Raw genomic sequence first — 16894 nt, forward strand, 5'->3', positions numbered from 1 at the left:
GTTTTTAAAACCCTGACATATGAGGACAATTTGTTATGTAGCAAGTGATAATAGAGATTTTGTTGTCAGAAATGAGGTCAGTGAAAAGGCCCTTTAAAAATGTTAAGGATGTGCCCCTTCTCACAGATTCTATGGATGCCATATTCTTCTTCTTTTTTTTTTTTGTAGACAGAGTTTCACTCTGTCACCCTGGGTAGAGTGCCGTGGTGTCACCATAGTTCACAGCAACCTTGATCTCTTGGGCTCAAGCAATCTTCTTGCCTCAGCTTCCTGAATAACTGGGACTATAGGTGCCTGCCACAACACTGGCTAGTTTTTTTTTTTTGTTTTTTGTTTTTTTTTTAGTGGAGATGGGGGTCTTACTTAAGCTGGTCTTGAACTCCTGAGCTCAATTAATCCACTTGCCTTGGCTTTCCAGAATGCTGGGATTACAGGTGTGAGCCACCGTGCCTGACCTTGGGGGGCTTAAATCCTGCTAGGCTGGGCTGACTCGGTTCTGCTTCATGTGGTTACAACAAACTAGGCTGGGCTTATAAACATGATGACCGCAGGCATCCAGTGGTGAAAGAGAAGACACAGAACTTTTCAAGCCTCTACTTTCGTCAAATTTGCTGCTGCCCCATTGGGCAAAGGACAGCACAAGGTCGCCTAGTAGGTTAGTCCTCAAGGGCCTGGATATAGGCAGGGCCATTAGTATAGTTAATGCATCACAATAATCTACTCAGATCTCTTTAAATATGTCAAGTTACAGGAAATATGTTCAAGATGACAAACTTTTATTTACATATTCCTGTTTTCCACAGCTGTTTAATTAAATTCAGTTTTCCTTAATTTTTAATTAATGAGACCTTAAATATACACAGAATTTGTCATGTTAAATCCTGTCCAATCAATCTGGCCAATATTCATGTCAAAATTCCCTGGAGGTTCCATCTTTCATTGGTTGCCAGAGGCTTCCCCTAAGCTTTGAGATGCTATCTAGTAATAAAGCCTGATTACTTACAAATACTTTTTTTAAGATGTCGTTAAATTGTTTTCTTAGAACTGTAGATCAGTTCTCCTTCCACACACGTTCCTTAGCACTTTTTCTTTCAAGATAGAAAAAAAGATTCAAAAATGAAAATGCAGTTCATGGGATGTTTGTTACCAGAAGCCTGTGATCTCTTCCCCCACGGGAAGGTAATACTATTTTTTTCTCTTAATGATGGCTCTTTGCCCTTTGAAGTTCACCTTCCATGACTGATTTTCTACTGGATGATTCTTTTACAACATTTATACCTGTCAGGCTAGCATGCATGCTACTAATGCGTATACTTTCTCTCTCTCTCTTTTTTTTTCTAGGATGCTTTTAATACCTTTCCAGTTGCATTAAAAAAATACTGAAAACATAAATGTTAAAAAAATATATTGAAACAACACTTTATGGTGTTTCCAAGCAGAGTTACCAAATGGTTTCATTATATTGATATGTATTGCAGGAAGAATCTTTTGTTACAGAAAGCACCAGAGAAAAAAGATGTGTGAGTTATGGGCCTCAAACGCCTACGTGGGATCCTCATGGGAAAACATGTTCTACTTAGTGCAGGCAGCTCTCTTCTTTGAAGCATTTCTGAGCTTAGAAGGCGTGGTATTTGCTCTGTTACTATCTTTTTTTAATGTAAAGTGTAAGAAACCATTAGTACTTAAAACACTGACATTGGCCGATTTGACACTGAGGTTTCAAGAATTTTCAAACAACTGAAATTTTAGGGCAGTCAGTAATTTGTAATTTTGTTGAGGCAGGACATTTACTCTGAAAGTGCCATGAATTTGGTTTTTGGGTAAGCCAGTGGCGCCGAATCCAGTGGGGCCCCCGTCACCCTCATCTCAATCCATCATTGTCCGCCTGGGAACTCTTGTGAAATGATGGCAGTGGTCAGCTCATTTGCCCTCAGTGATGAGATCCATCCCCACTCCCCAGCTTTCTCCTATCTCCTTCCTAATATCGTTTGACATTCACTCAGGTTTCTATTTCCATGTCCCCATCATGGCTCAAGGTGGACATTGACAGGATTAGGCCCAACCAGTTGGTTTAGAGGGGAGCCTATGACTTCAAAGGAGGCAATGAAGGCATACCTAGGAGGTCTGTGTATCAGTAAGGTATTAAAATGTAAGAAAGCACTCCAAAACGCAGCCGTTTTAAACACTAAGTATTTGTTGAGTGATTTTTCCGACCTCTGCTGGGCTTATCTGTGTGTCTGGGCTCAGCTGAAGGGCAGGAAGTGGCTCTGCTGTCCCTGGTTGGGCTCTCTCATGTGCTTGGAGGCTGGCTGGCTGTAGGTTGCCTGGGCTGGCCCTGGCAAGGTGGCTTATCTCTGCTCTAAGCATGCTCTCATTTTCTATCCGAGGCTTGTTCTTATAGTGGAGACAGGACTCTAAGAGACAGTGAAAATTTGCAGTTCTCTTGAAGCTGAAATTCAGAAATAGCACTTTGTCATTTCTACCATATTCTATTGGCCATAGTGAGTCACAGAGACAGCCCAGATTCAAGGAGTGAGAAAACAGACTCTCTTCAGAATGAGAGGAGCCACAGGTCCACATCACAAAGGATATGGTTTGAGGGAGGGGTGGAAAATTGGAGGCATTTTTGCAATCAGTCTGCCAGGGAGACAGAGTGAAATGCCAAGGTCAAGACCAATGTTCTCTTTATCTCAGTTCAGGATATAAATGAGGAAGCAGATGGAAGCCCTCAGAGCTGCTGACTGCCTTCTTGCCATGATGAGGGAGCCAGCCTGAGGACAGGGAAGACTGAATGAAAGAATTGCAGAAGAAAACACTCCTGCTGGACTTTACAGATGCTTGAACTAGTGAATTCCAGTGTCATTCGTGTTCACACCCTTGTGACTGGAGTTTTTCCCTGGAACAGAAAGACTCCTGATACTACAATTCAAGGAAATAATACCTTTGTTCTCCCTTCAAAAGGCCCTTTTCTCTAGAAATTCAGGTGCTCCTGTTTCAATGGAAGTAAAGAAAATCCAAAAATACGTGAGGCAGTTCCTAGTTAGAAAGTTAAAGTTTCCTCTAAATTAAAGAGTAAAATATCTTATTCAACAGAAGTTCATATCTATGACTTTAATCCTATACTTATGGAAGATTTAAGAGTTCGAAAGGATTAATTAAAATTTTTGGTTGTAATTTACTGTCTCTTATGGGACAAATTACATGTTTTAGTAGATGGTTATTCAAGCTATTTTTTTTTAAACTTATGTCTTCTGAAATGTTCTGTTTGTTTCTCTCTATTCCCACCAGTTAAGGTTTTTGTTGACCTTTCTGTTTTTATAGCTAATATTAAAAATACTATTGGTGTATTAAGGGAACCTTTCTTAAACTGTGTAGTGCACAATCCTTCAAGAATCTAATGAAACTCTCTGGAGGCATTGCATTTACTCCCTCCCTTTTTAGTTGGAGAATTATAGCTTTAATAGTATTTGAAAATTAGTAAATTCACAAAGGACTTTGGGAACATCACTAGTAGCAATAAGCCATATGGTACCATTCTAAAGATAGAGGGTGTCATTTTTACTCTGCCATGATGAGAAATCAAACATGGAAGGGAACATTGTGAAAGAGCATGAGCAATTGTACACAATCTCAGACTGGCCCTTATTCTCAGGAAGAAAAATTCACCATCCCCAAATTTTACAATCAATTTTGCTTTAGGCCTAGCCTAGAGAAAGCTGTTAATGTTTCAAATAAAAAAAGTTTACCATGAACAGATGTCTGAGAATTTCCACATTAGCTCAATAATTACAAGTTTATACCTAAGAGAGGCAACCATGGACTGCAGTTTACGCAGCCAGGGAGAACTGATTCCATAGATGGTGATGTTCAGTGGCCCGTCCTGGCCTCATGTGGGGACAGAGTTGACACCTACATCTGCTAGCATTGTACTCAGGTCCCTTGTGTCGTTTGCTAATTGGATTGACACATCCAATATCAGATACTGCGTATACGTCCTCTGGCAACTCAGTCTTTGGGCCTAAGCTTTTCCCACTTAAGGTAAAAGTTGCTCTTAAAACATCATTATCCCTCAGTTATCTGAAGCCTAAAGACTTACTCACTGCGGTCATTTTTTTTTTTTTTTATCAAGCTTCTCCCAAGGAGCATGAGAAAAGAGGATTGAAAAGGAGGGCAGACAACGGAATCCATCTCAAATCAACCTCAGCTCTTTCTCTCATGAGTTATCACCAGTCAAATGTGAATTCTTCTCCTTTCTGAGAAGTATTTCTTTCTGCATCCCATTAAAGGCTGTTTGCTTGAACACACATCAAGCTCTTCCTACTATCAATAAATCAACTCCATTAATGGAGTCTCTTTGCCCTAGTCCTCATTCTATCCACTCTTAAGGAATAGTTGCATTATCTTCTCAGATAATAATAATGGTAAATGCTCTAATTTATTGAGCATTTACTCAGTAACCAGTATTGTGCTAAATGCTTTATCCATTACCCAATTTATTTTTCACAGACAAGGAGAGCTTTCCCTCCTTCCCACTATCAAAGACGAGGAAAGTTAATTATAAGACATTAAGGCCGTGAGGTCAGAACTGGCACAGGATTCAGAGTGTATCACCTCCAAAGCCTTTGTTCTCAGTTCTGGAACTGAGAATTTCATGACTTTATCTTGGCTTCAGGCAGAGAGGAGAACCAGCACAGGACTGTGATGATGATGTTTAAATGTGCAATCCCTAGTCCCTGGGCTGCAGACCTGTACTGGTCGGTGGCCTTTTATGAACCAAGCCACAGAGCATGAGGTGAGAGCAGGGTAAACAGGCAAAACTTCATCTGGATTTATAGCTGCTCCCTGTCGCTTGAATCACTGCTTGAGCTCCACCTCCTGTCACATCAGTTTGGCGCATGAGATTCTCATAGGTGTGTGAACCCGACTGTAAACTGTACTTGCAAGGGATCTAGGTGGTGTGCTCCTTATGAAAATCTAATTCCCACCCCACTTCCACCTCCCATTCTGCAAAAAAATTGTCTTCCCTGCTGCCAAAAAGGTTGGGGACTTTTGCTTTGAATATTGGGTCAACATTGATTTAAGGAGAGTCTTTTGTAAGCAGAAAGAGTTGAGTGGGAGGCCACTGAAGTCATGATGGTGCTCGTCTCTCTTTGTCCCAAGTTACTCACTCCAGCCCCAGCCAGCCTTACAGGCAACAAAACCATAGCCCTACTATTGACTGGTCCTACTGCCTTAGAAGGTGGGTTAGTGGCAGGGGTACCTTGATTATATTAAATGCCCATGTTGATTCTTCACTTGGCCATGGAATCTACTTTGGCCAATGGGACAGGAGTGAATGGGTAGTGAGCAGAGATTGGAACAGCACTTGTACATTTCTACTTTCTCTCTTTTTCAATCCCTGATACTGTTGTGAGAACAAGCCCAGGACACTGGAGCCATTTCAGAGACCCAGAGATTAGGGGCAAGCCATGCAGCAGAGGCCATCCTAGATGACCTGTTAGCAAACAGTTGGATGCATGAGCAAGGCCTGCCGAGGTGAGCCAAGCTAAGCCCAGATCAGCAGAACTGCCCATCCAATCTGTAAGCTCATGAAAAATAATAAGCAGCTATTTTAAGCCATATGGTTTTCCAGTTTGTTATATAGCAATAGATAACTGTTGCAGTGACCGTAGGTTATTACTGGACTGTAGGCATCAAAGTACTCTTCCCCAAGTGGCCCCTAACTATGTGCTAAGGTCAGCACAGGTGTTTTGTGAGAGCAAACTTCAGCAGCTTGCATCATGCCACCTTCAGATTTACCTAAGGCCACCCACGCAGCCCCCGCCTCTATGGGGTAAAGCGCTTAGCATGCTCCTTGCTAAGGGCAGCATAGCATTTGCTTGTCTGGACCCTACCGCACTGTCTACCTGGCATGTGACCCAAAGGCCTTCATCTCTGCTGAAGCACTTGCTTTTGCTGACAAAGCCCCTACCAAGGTGAAAGCCTACATGGCTGGCACATTAGACTTCAAGCCCCCTGCCTGGATCATAGCAGGGAAGGGCCCAGGGCCTAAATACTAAAACCAAGCCCATGGCTGACGCTAGCATCTATAGCCTGCTGTGTTCAGAGCCAGTGCCCATGCTTGTATGCCAGGCACACCCTACACCTCTCCATTTGCTTCTATTACCCATTAGTGATACTCTCCCTATGTCCCTTGAGGTTCCTAGACCAGTTTGCCAGTTGCTACAGTTTTTAGAAGGGAGGATACCAATTAAGAGCATCCCTCTTCCCCTCCCATGTTCTAAACCAAATGAGAAGATTTAAACACTGTGGACAGAGCTGGAGTTTATGAAATAGAGCTGATATTGGAGGATGTAGCTTATATCTCTGGGTGGTGGGTTTCTGAATACTGAGCCTCACATGGACACAGACTTAGTCACCCAGACATGATAGAATGCACTGGGTAGGCTCCCTGACTTAAGGGCTGAGCAAAGGCTTGCTTCTTGTGAGCAACTTAATTCCCAAAAAGACACATAGGCAGGGGCTGGACTAGGCAGTCTCTGCTCTGGCTCAGAAAATGTTCCACCTACCTTAGTGGGAGAGGCCAGGAGGGTCACACTGGTGGTCTCCCTGCACCTTCAAGGAGACATCACAGCAGGGAGTATACTTCCTTCCCCATCAAGGATTTCTGGTAAATACAGTTGTGGCACTGATTTTTTTTTAATTCTCATGTTATTTATTGGGATGTTTTAGTGTGTGTTTTATTATTGATAGGAGCTTTGAGAAGCTGCTAGGCTGGCCAGTCTCAGAATGTGTCTATGAGAAGAGCTGACCTTTTCAGAATTCTGGTAGGACCCCAATTCTTTCTTGTTCCCTCTTCTTGGTTATAAACTTATCTGAGACTTATCCCCTTAAAGGGGACATAGTTGAAGCCTTTTCCACAGGGACAGTGAGGCTTTGCTCACATATCATGGAATATTTCAGAATTTGAACAGCCCATCAAGGCTCAGAGCATTTAGGTAAACATGAGGCTGCTAATCTCAGACTGTCCCTCAGTGGAAGGTTTAGTGAGCATGAAGCTTACCAAAGGTATGGTTCCCCAACCCCCAGTTGTGATATTCTGACCTCTGCATGTCTGGGAAGCATTTCTCCATATTGCTGTCTGGTCGGCTTTCTTATCAGTTAATTCTTACCTCAGAATCAACCTTCTGAGATTAACCAGCTGTGACTTCCTAGTCACTATCATATTAGCCTGTGGTACTTTTCAACCATGTCTACTAAGTCTTTGATACTTTTGTCATCAAAAGTCTTAATCTTGTAGCACAGTGGTTATGGCACCACCTCATACACCAAGGCTGGCAGGTTCAGACCCAGCCTGGGCCAGCTAAACAACAATGACCACTGTAACAAACAATAGCCAGGCATTGTGGCAGGTGCTGATAGTCCCAGCTACTTGGGAGGCTGAGGCAGGAGAATCGCTTAAGCCCAAGAGTTGGAGGTTGCAATGAGTTGTGACACCATGACACTCTATCAAGGATGGCATTAGTGAGACTCTGTCTCAAAAAACAAAAAAAGTCTTAATCTCTACCTCTTGAATGTGGGCCAACCTGAAGACTCTTGTTAAAACCAATAGAATGCAGCACAAATGACATTGCACAACTCCCGTAACTTCTAAAGTCAATTCATTAAAAGTGATAGGCTCCTGCATTCCCTGCTGGGACACTTGCTTTAGAAATCCTAATCCAGCATATAGAAGGCAGGCTACCCTGAGGCTGCCATGCTGGGAGGAAGCCCAAGCCACATAGGCTACATGGAAGTGTTTCAGCCAGCACTTCCAGCTCATGTTCCACCTCACATCACCACCAGAGGCAGATGAGACACCATCAGGCATTTGAGACACTCTGAGGTTTAGCACCCGAGCCTTAGAATCTTCCCAGCTGATACCCTGGGTAGCATGAAGGAACAATCCATTTCCATTATTCCATGTCCAAATTCTTACAGAACCTGTGAGCATTACAAAGTGATTATTGAATGCTGTTAACTTTTGAGGTGGTTTATTGTATTCAAAAGTAACTGGAACACCCTATTCAATTTTTAATGGTACTACTTAACATTTTTTTTTTGTCAAAAAATTGCATTATTGATTTATTGACTTGTTTATTTATAGACTATCCTCCCTACTCAATTGCAACTTAGCTCTGATAGTGCAGGTACATATCTACTTTAGAACTAGAACAGTCTTGGCACATAATGGGTAGTCAACAAATATTTGTTGAATGAATGAGCAGACAAATGCCTTTTCCCTAGTAGAACAGAAATAAGAGCATCCGGGGGAGTATTTCAATTCTTTTATTTTTCATCACCAGGCCCTGGGCAACAGAACTGAAGCTATTTGTGTAAAATATAAAGTAGACTGTTCCTTTATAATATCCAGGCGAACTATCCTGTCAAACATTCAATTATTCATTCAATAAATATGTGCTAAGCACCTGCCCCACACCACAAGCCAGCCGCTGTAGTGCTCACTAGGGACATTGAGATAGATAAAACTTAGTTTTCAAGGAGTTCATTGTTTAGGAGGGTCATGGCAAATTAAAGGATGGAGAAGAATCTTTAGCAGAACATGGTCTCAGGGGCAAGCCATTGCAGGGCAGGAGCAGGGACTCCCATTTGCATCCCACAGCATCCCGTGGGCCCCGCTCTGAGCCTGGCATATGCAGGTGGTAAAATAAATATTTGTTGACTCTTGAGTGAATAAAACAGTGATTTTTCTGAGCCAAGCAAAAACCAAAGGGGTGCAGAGAAAGAGAAGAGTGAGTAATCATGTGAAAGGGAGCTCTCATTAAATATCTAACAACATTTCTCTCCCAGTCCACTTATTCTGCAATCATAAAGAGTTATTGCAGAAGCCCATGTAAAATACGAAGGACTCCCGCACAAACATGCTGCTGTCTTTTTAAAGGAAACCCATTAAATGACATGAAAGAAAATAAGCATGCCATCTTCCTCAGGTTTCTGCTTGGAGATGGATTCATGCTATCTCAGCATTTTATCCTAGATGCTCCCCTGAGAAGATTGCACTGGGGAAGCAATTTATATCTCTTTTAACTGAGACAGGGAGCCTTGAAGTCTATGAGTTGTCCACTTCTGCAAGACTCTAATCCAATTGTAGTGAAAGGTCTCAGATCTGAAGGTTTTGTGTACTGTTAACTACATGCAAATTTTTCCCTGGGTACTTAACATCTAAGGCAGTGCCAAGCCTCTGATTTTTAGGCCAAGTTTGGATTCTAAGACAATTTCTGAGTAGAGTGTGCCTGAAATTAATTAAGATATAGAGAAAATTTGGGCATATCACCAGCAAGAGAGGAGGCCTTAAATTATGATCTATTGAGTGAATGAATGAGAATAATTAATAAGACTGATTTATGTTTTCTATGGTTTTATACATTTTACATGAAATCTCCCTCTTTTAGCCACACTCTGGGATGGGAGGAGGACAGGCTTTACCAAGACTATTTTGTAGACAGACAAAGTGGATTTTTAAACAGCAACACACAGACCCATTGCCCAGTGTAGCAGGAATCTGGCAGTTTCTGATTTACTGAGTCCTTTCACAGGTTGCTTTTTATCACCTTACACTTTAGTGGCTAATATGGACCTTTCTGACCCCTAAATCTTTACTATCAGAGAAGGCAAGGATAGAGCTCAACTGGAACACAGGCAGAAACTGATGAGCCAGGGGACCATGCTGCTTGGGAAAAGTACGAATATGATATCAAAATGGTGATCTCTGAGCATCCTCAGCATTTAAACATTATTCTCTGGTGCCATTTAACTCTTAATAACCTGCCTAATGGTTCTTGTGTGTGCATCTTACCTCTCCTTTGGATTTAGTATTATGTTCTGGGAATACAGGTGTTTAATTAAAAAAAAAAATCCTTGTTTCCCAGACTTTGTAAGCCTTGAATTCTTCATTTATAAGTTAAGGACTATCACACTTATATTGTAGAATTAGCAGGATGATCACGTTATCCTGTATGAAAAGTAACTTACACATGGTCTACCACATAGTAAGGCAAACAGACATTAGTGGCCTGTCCTTATTTTCAAGCCAGTGTATAAGATCCTTGAAGGCAGAAAGTTGGCATAATGCCTTGCATATGAGAAGAGTTCATGAATATTTATTGAATGAGTGCATGCATGCATAACTGTAGGATGAAATAGCGTATTAATCAGGGTTACTCTTGCAGCAGAAATAAATATATTTCCGTGGTTCATCAGGATATGATGTTATTGCTTACACACCTAAGAGTCCAATTTGAGTGTTCCTCTGAGCAGCTGGCTTTCCACCGCATGTGGCTCATGACCCCAGGCTCTGTCCACCCAACATACCTTGGGCCTTGGACTCTTTGTAGATCAGCCTAGTCCCAACTGCTTCTTAACCGTAGGCTTGGAAGAGAGGAGACACTGGCCACTCCCACTCCCATTTTCACTGGAGAGACCTGATCCTCTGGTCATACCCAGATCAGAGGGAAACTGGGAAGCAAGATCCCTTGAGGGAGCTGCCTTTCAACTACACACACTACGGGAGAGGGAGCCAATAGTTATTGCCAAAATAGCTAAGAGAAGAAAGAGATGGGTGAAGACATGCCAATAATCTGAGTAGGTTTTTTATAACATGCCTTAACAAGAGACATTAATAATTAGCAACCTTGGCTGTCTAGAGGAAACAAGCAACTAAGATAATGGGTCAAGTGTAGGACAATGAGGAAAAAGGTGAAGATGGCCAACTGGTGAGTGCTTAGCTCTCCCTCGTATCTCAGCCTTGGAGCAGAGAGTTGAATTCATCCCTCAGTTCATATCATGTCATTGTCATAGGTTCAGAACAAGAGCCCTGTTTTGCCTTATCTTGTTTCATTTGAATTATTAATTAAAGTATAACATAACTACAGAAAAGTGTATGCGGCCAGTACCCAGATCAAGAATCAGAACATGGTCAGCATCCCCCAAAGCCTCCTTACCCTCCCTTCCAGTTGGATCTTCTAATACATACTTCAAAATAAGCTGAAAGTCTGAAATTGAAAGTAATTTTTTTCTAACATATTCAATTGAAAGTAATTTTTTTTCTACTTTAATGTATTGTGGTAGCAATATAAGAGACGTTTGCAGGCTGGAAACATCTCATAAATATGAAACATTTCATATATGGAAATGTCTATAGAAATATTTAGAAATATAGACATTTCATGTATTTCTTATATAAAAATAGGGCTCTTGTTTAGTCTGAATCTATGACAATGTCATGACACTATTTGAGGCCTGATTTAAGGCAATCAGGCCACCCAATCCTTCCTCCCCTCAGAGTGGGTATCCCTTATCATTTGTGCCTAACAAATCACCCCAAAGTTCTATGGCCTAAAATAAGAAACGTAAGCATTTGTTATCATCTCAAAGGCTGTCTGGGAGCTGGCTGGTCTCCGATGACCTTGGCCATGATGGCTCATCTCTGCTCCATGTGGTGTCTCATACTCCAGCAGCCTATCCCAGACTCCTTCATACTGGGTGGCTGGGCAAAGTTTGAAGAGGGAAACTGGAAACACCAGGGCCCCTGAAGCCTATTCTGAGGAGTATCTCAGCATCACTTTTGACGCATTCTCTTAATGAAGATAGGTTTTAAGTTCAGCCCAGATTCCTGGTGTGTTGAAATAGACTATGCCTATTTATGGGAGGAGCACAAAGGCACAAGGCAAAGGGTATGGATACAAAGCAGGAAAGAAGAGAGCCATGACTGCAATCAGGGTGTCATGGGGCGAGTATCACAACTGACCCTAAAAACAGTGGTAACTCAGGAACATCAGGCAGGAGGAAACCACATAACACTCATGTTGTAACTTTTTCAGTTAATGCCCAAGTATTTATTGAGTACCAACGATGGCTACATTGGGTTGCAAGGAGGCAAAGGAACAAAAAGGGCCTGTGTTCTCTGTCTTAAACAACTCGCAGTCAAGTATAGCATCAAAACCAAGACAGCTGAAGCCAGAAGAGAATTAATATGTTCTCAGTGATGGCTACACTCAGATTTCCTGGATAAAGGGTCCCAGAGGAGCCTTAGGGAAAAAAGGGAGAAGAATGGGGCTTTCATCAAATTTCATAAAATATCATAATCAGTGAAGCAGAGGGAGGACGGATGGAAAGCAGAGGACTATTTGGGCGTCCTGGCATAGACATGACAAGGCTGGTATGTGGAGTATGGCCCAGCACCTGGAGGCATTTTGAAGGAAGTTTGAGTTACTTTGTAAAGAAGGGGTGGGACCATGTGTGCTAATAGCTCCCAAAGATGTCCATGTCCATATTCTTGGAACTATGAATGCTACCTTACATAGCATTCCTTAAATTAGGAATTTAAGGAACCTTGAGATGGGGAGATTGCTCTTAATATGGGAAGAGTTGAGGGGTGGGCTCAGTGTACAGGAGGGAGGTGGCAGGGCCAGAGTCAGGAAAGGAGATACCATGATGGAAGCAGAGGTCAAATGGATACAGCCAGGAGCCAAAGAATGTGGGCTGCCTCTAGAAGCTGGAAAAGGCAAGGAGCGAATTCTTCCCTGGAGGCTCCAGAAAAAGCACAGCCCTCAACTTTGTATCTGTTTCAGACTTTGGACCTCCAGGCTGTAATATAGAAATTCCCATTGTGTAGGGTGCTGTTCATGGTGATCTGCTAGAGCAGCAATAGGAAACTAATGCATCTTATAGGCTTTGCCTTTCATACGTCCTTGAGATGAGTGTAGATGTTCTTGCATGGCAGAAAACATTACTGCCCAAGAGCCAGGCCAGCAGGCATGAAGACAGCCCCTTTCTAGCCCCTTTCTAGCCACTCCCCCTCCCCCCAATACAAGGAGCCCAGAGTCTCAGAGGCCAGTTCTGCTACAGCTGAATTGTCATAGAAGCAGCAGCAGCAGCATCTCTTAGAAATTTGTTAGATCTACCAATGAATGAGCTCCCCTAGACCTATTGATGCAGAATCTCTAGAACAAGGCTCAGAAAGCTGTGTTTTAACAAGCCTTCCATGAGATTCCCAAGGAGGCTTAATTGAGATTGAGAACCATTGTTACCCAGGGCCTACAGAAGCCTTTTCTCCTCTTAGGGTTTTTCCTTCTAAGGGGGGACCATGTTTGCAATGCACGCAGCCCAGGTTCCAGGAGATGGCTATTTGGAGGAGGACTAGGAGAGGGCCAATCGTAGTTATGCAGGCTGTGGTGTCTGTACCCAGGCAGAGGAGGGCTTGGCCATCCTGGAAGGAGCTGGTGGTGGGAAGAGAAGAGGACAAGGATCCATTTTTTCATTTAATCTCTTATTCCCCAGAGAATAAGGGTACTGAGATTGGGGAAAGGGAATGTGCTTTGAAAAGTACTAAATTCTGTACACTTGGAGAAATCGTGATTGTCACCCCTTTTAGGAACCCAAGTCACTTTTATACAGTACACTGCAATAACAACTATTATTATGACAACAGTTATGATAGCTGCTGTCTCAGGTCTGGTTTCCCGGGAGCAGTCTCTGACGGATGGCTCCATGTTGGAGTGGCCTACTGAGGAAATGCTCTCGGGAGGGACCTGGGAGTAGGCAAGGACAGAAAGGGGGAGAAACCAAGCCAGTGAGCAACAACAGTGTGGTTGGGAGGGGAGCTGCAGAACACAGGGGATGCTTCATAGTGTGACGCAGGGAAGTTGGGCTTTGTGACACCTGCCCTGTCAGTAACTGGACACTTGGGGTAACTCCTGGCACTTGGGCTCTGTGTCTGTCTGTGCAGTTAAAGTGGCTCTGGCAGCCCACAGGCACAAGTGCAAACTGTTAACCACAGGGCACACAGTGACCAGAGGTTGGGTGCCCACACCCAGTACCTGGAGCCCCTGAGGACCTAGACAGGGCATTGATGTGTCCACCCTGAACTCTTGTTCTGTGACAGTCACTGTTCTAGTCATCAAACCCTCCCTAGGTAAGAACAGTTGCCATCCTCTTTTTGCAAATGTGAAACCTGAGGCACAGGAAGTGAAGTAATTAGACTAAGGATCTTCTGGAAGTCAGAGACTCAAACCTAGGTGCAGCACTTCCCCACCTGCCACTCCTTGTGGCCCCCTGCCCCCACTGTCCCATAGGCTCCCTGTGCCTGCTCTGCCCTGGGCTCCTGGCAGAGACAGTCCTTTTCTGAGGAGCTGCAGGAGGGAGGCTTGCAAAGAAAAGGGAATTTTTCATCAACCAAGAAAGAAAATCTCAATCTATATGCTTAATTAGGTCAGATCCCTGTTTTTCCTCTGAGTCTTTTTTAATTCTTTGAAGTCAGAAGAAGCCCTGAGCTTAGGAGAAAGGGGGAAAAGTGCAAAGAGAATTGGGAGGACACCTACACACACATACACACACGCATGCGCGCATCGATCCAGCAATCCTCTTTAGGGGTTGAATGCAGATAAAGTTAGCTATCAACCTCATCAACATGGAAAAAAATGCTTAAAATAAAAACTAGGGCAATTCCCCCAAGGAAGAAGAGCTTGGCATCAGTCTAAAGGCTTCACCTACCTCGTTAAGAACCTCACTCCTCTTTCTCTGACGAAAATATGGAATGCATTTGCAGTCAGTCCAAAGACTCCTTGGTGATTTAGATATTTTAGGTAAAGAGGAAGATTCACGATACAGGTTTGAAATTTTCAAACAAGGCGTGAGGGGGATAGCCTCCCTGGAGCTGGGTGCTCTGGGGGCAGCAGCCCTGGCGCGGTTGAAGTGCTCGCTCACATGGCAGTTCCAGAACAGCACTGCCCCATACACCCTTCTGAAATGCTGGGAGTGTTCTGTCACTGTGCCGTCTTGTGCACGGGCCACTGGGCATGCTTGACTATTAAGCACTTGAAATGCAGCTACTGTGACTGAGGAACTGAATTTTCACTTTAATTTAAATTAATTATGTTTACATTTAAATAGCCATGTGCGATCAGTAGCTACCCCAGGACCCACAGGACAGCTCAGCACTAGGTCTTAATTTTCTACAGACTTAGTTTTTCAAACAGAACCTAAAAAATGAGATCTATGTCACCTCTACAGGTGAAGAAACCAAGGATGTCAGTTAAATTTGGCCACATGACAGACCACCCCAAGGCAGTGGGACTTGAAATCATGGTCATCTATTTAATTTGTGATACTGTGAAGTCCCAGATTTAGGATGCATGTAGCTGGACAGCTTCGATTGTCTCCCTGGGGTCATGTTTGTCCACTTCCAGGCAGCTTCAGCTGAGTGGGGAGCCAGCTGGTTTAGGATGGTCTCTGCAGAAGGGCTCCTCTCTGCTCTTGGCACTCTCCCATCTTCTCCAGGGTGAGCCTGAGACTCCCATGTGACAGCTGGGCAGGGTCCAGGAAACAGAGTCTCAGCATGAGGCCTCCAAGGACAAGTTCTGGGAGTGTCATGTATGTGGCTTTCTGTCAGCTGGAGGAAGTCTAAGGCCAGCCCAGGTGGAGGGGCCAAAAACATTCCCATTTCTAGATGGAGACACAGCAGAGTCACACCCAAAGAGTGTGGACAAATGATTGAAACTGTTTTTGTAATCAATCACATGGAGGTTCAAAAGATGAAGTGACTGGCCTGAGGTCACAGAGGAAACCTGGAAGAAAGCTAAGACTCTGACTTGGGATTCTGGGCTGTCAGGCCTGAGCTGGCCTTTACTTTATTTCTTGGATTCACTATAGAACCCTTGCCTTGTGGGTCTCAGTTTTCTTATCTATAGAAAGAGATGCAATGATTTCACTGTCTTCTTCCAGCTTTCAATTGTGTGAGTATTGGATCGGGCAGTTGCCCTTAGGCGGGGAGCTGGAAAGGAGTCAGAAACTCGGTTTGGGAAGCTCTGCTGGAGCCCATGTGGAGTTTCCAGAGGCTGCCTCTTGTGCAGAGAGCCATTTGGAAGCCAGACATGAAGGAACACTCGACAACAAGTATTACAAATGCAAGGTGTTTATAGTTGTGCTCAGCCTTTTAGAAGGAAGCTTACATAAGATTGGGTTTGGAAAGGATAGTGTTTTTCTCATTCATAAGCTACCCACTTCTGTTTCCTTCTGTAAATATGATGTACATGAGTGGAATGATCTAAATATCTTCCTAGTTCCAGACACTTGACAGTATTTTCACACTGATAAATCTCCAGTTTGATAAATCAAGCCTTGTGCCTCACGGGTGTGTGAACTGCACTGCCAGTGAAATTGCTCTGGGGAGAGGGGCTGGGTGGTGAATCTCTGGAAGGCATTCCTGCTGCCTGGAGCCTGGGAGCAGCTACCTCACAGCTGTCAGTCCAAATGTGTGAGTTTTGCAAATCACTGGTTCACAAATCTTTATTTGTGAAAATAAACAGCAACAAGTACAAGGAAAAAGATTTGGAGGAAAGGGGCCAGAGAGAGGACAGGGAGAATCTGAAATGATGATGATGATGGAGAGGAGAGGAAGAGGAGGGGGAGGAGAAAGGGCAGAGGAAGGGCAGGTGGAAGAAGTGGGGGGTAGAAGAGAAAAAAGGAAAGGAAGTGGAGGAGGAGGTGGGGGAGAGAGGATGAGTAAGGTCTACAGCTGGTGCCACAGCCCCAGAAACTCCACACACCTCACAGGCAGGCAGGGTTGCTCTGTGCTCCCTTTGAAAACATCTGGGTGCAACTGTCTCCCTTTGGTTGGAGTCTCTGAAAGAAAACCCTAAGACAAAGGTGCAGATGATCTGTTAAGGACCTAGCTGTTCCCAGGAGGGAGTGAGGAAGGCAGGACCAGGGAGGGGAAGGGAGTGGGCAAAGGTACAGTTTCAGGCAAATTCCCAGCCTCAGTCCCAACCTATGGAATATTCTGGAGCATCAACTATACCTCAGAATTTGTCTCCATTGAGGCAAGGGTTGCAGGTTT

This window comes from Otolemur garnettii, unplaced genomic scaffold (genome assembly GCF_000181295.1).
Source record: "Otolemur garnettii isolate 467f Iridium unplaced genomic scaffold, OtoGar3 scaffold00025, whole genome shotgun sequence".
In the NCBI taxonomy this organism is placed as follows: Eukaryota; Metazoa; Chordata; class Mammalia; order Primates; family Galagidae; genus Otolemur; species Otolemur garnettii.